Below are 2,428 nucleotides of genomic sequence, written 5' to 3'. Positions count from 1 at the left end.
ATATCACCTCATACCTGTCAGAATGGTTATTATCAAAAAGACCAGAAATAACAAGTGGTGGTAAGGATGTGGGAAAAAAGAGAACCCTCATATACTGTTGGTAGAAATGTAAATTGACACAGCCACTATGGAAAACAGTATGGAGGTTCCTCAAAATGTTAAAAATAAAACTACCATATGACTCAGAAATCCCACATGTAGGTAAATGAAGAAAATGAAAACATTAATACAGAAAGATATATGACCCCAATGTTCATAACAACATTATAATAGATAAGATATAGAGGCAACCTAAGTATCTATCAACAGCTGAATAGATTAAAAAGATGCAATATATATTCAATATACACAGACATATAATGGAATACTACTCAACTATACAAAAGAATGAAATTCTGCCATTTGCAACAGCATGGATGGACCTGGAGGGTAAATAAGTGCTTAGGGAAATAACTAGACAGGAAAAGACAAATACTGTATGTTTTCACTTATATGTAGAATCAAAAAAGTAAAACAAAAAGTAGAACAAAACAGAAACAGACACAGATACAGAGAGAGAGATGTAGGAGAACCAAGATACATGACGGGGATTAACAGATATAGACAAACAGATATAAGATAAATAAGTTACGAGGATATAATGTACACATGGAAATACAGCCAATATTTTATAATAGCTTAACATGGAGGATAGTCTATAAAAATAGTCATCATGCTATACGCCTGAAACTGAGTGCAAGTCAATTATACTTCAATTTAAAAAATCATGCTCATCAGGCATTTGATTTAACAACGTGTGGTGGACAGCCATTGAAACGAACCCTAACGATCCCTACCTCTTGATATTCATTTTGGGTCTTTGTAATTCTTTCTCCTTGAATATGGGAGTGTTCTTAATGATTCACTTCCAACAATAAAATATGGCTAAAGTGTTGGGATGTCACTTTCAAGATTAAGTCACAAAGACCCTGTTTTCCATTGTGCTCACTCTCTCCTTTTCCCGCTCTGAGGAAAGCCAGTTGGGAAGTTGTAACTAATGATGCTTGACGGAGAGGCCCACAGGGCAAAGCACTGACGTCTCTGGCCAACAGCCAACAGGGGCCTGCCGTCGGTCAACAGCCAGGTAGTGAGCTTCAGAGTAGGACTTCTGGACCCTATCAACAGTCATATGAGTAACCTTGGAAGTAGATCCTCTCACTGTCAAGACCTCGGATGACCGTAGCCCTGGGCAACATCATGGCTAGACACATTGAGGCAGATAACCCAGTAACACTTGGAATCCTGAGCCACAGAGAATGTTAGATACAAAAGGTTTACTGTGTTAATCTACTACATTTTAAGGTAATTTACGATGACAGTAGCAATGTGGGCACCTAAAGCCCGTAAAAAAACCTTATGTCTTTGACATAAGAAGAATAAAGAAAAGGGCCCCTGTGGGTCAAAGAGTTCAAGGGAATCACTGTTATTTTTCTTTCTTTCTTTTCTCCTGCTACTTCATCCTGATGGCCATCTCAGTAGCATGTGCTACACAACTTGAAAGGAACCCTGGCTTTCCAGTCCAAAAACTAGAAAGAGGAACCATAAGGGACAGAGCATATAGGGGAAATTTTAGGGAGAAGATATCTGGAGAAAGAGATCCTCTAATTTTGTGTATGAACTGACCCAAGTCCTTAGTCATGAGCTGAAATGCAAGAACAGACACAAAGAACCATAGCTTTGAGAATGAAACTACAATGATAACCAATATCCGTTATTCTAGACTAACTCCTACGAGGTATGTGCATGAAGCAGACTAAACAGCACAGCAAGGGTTTTGCAGATTGACCTTGTATTAGACTTGTCATCCACAGAAGGAGAGAGAGAATGCGTGGTCTAAACCTAACTGGGTTTATTCTCTATAAAAACAAAAGACAAAAAGGGGTATCTCCAGAGGATTTCAACAAGACCTAGAATCTTGCAACATACTATTCAAAATGTCCAGGATACATCTCAAAATTAATTTTTAAAAAAACAGGAAAAAAGAAAACTTGGATCACTTTTTTCTAGGAAGAGACAAGCAACAAATGCAGACCTCAAGATGGTCTAGATATTTGAATTGTCAAAGATAGTAAAGCAGTTATTATAGATATGTCCCATAAAATAAAGGTGAACACTTTAAAAATGTATTTTAAAAGTAGAAGTTTTGAGTAGAGAAACTATAAAAGTCAATCAAATAGAAATTTAAAAACTGAAAAATGTAATATCAGAAATTAAAAAAAAAATTCCTCAATGGGCTCAGTGGCAGAATGCAATGATGATAATAAAGGAAATATTCAGTGAACTTGAAAATAGACAGGTAGAAATTATCCAGTCTGAAGAACAAAGAGTCAAAAATAGATTGGGGGTGCTGAAGAACAAAATCTCTGGCACCAGTAGGACAATATCCAAG

This window comes from Ovis aries, chromosome 2, assembly GCF_016772045.2.
Source record: "Ovis aries strain OAR_USU_Benz2616 breed Rambouillet chromosome 2, ARS-UI_Ramb_v3.0, whole genome shotgun sequence".
Taxonomy (NCBI): Eukaryota; Metazoa; Chordata; class Mammalia; order Artiodactyla; family Bovidae; genus Ovis; species Ovis aries.
The sequence above is the reverse complement of the archived record's forward strand: the minus strand, read 5'-3'. Positions refer to the sequence as shown.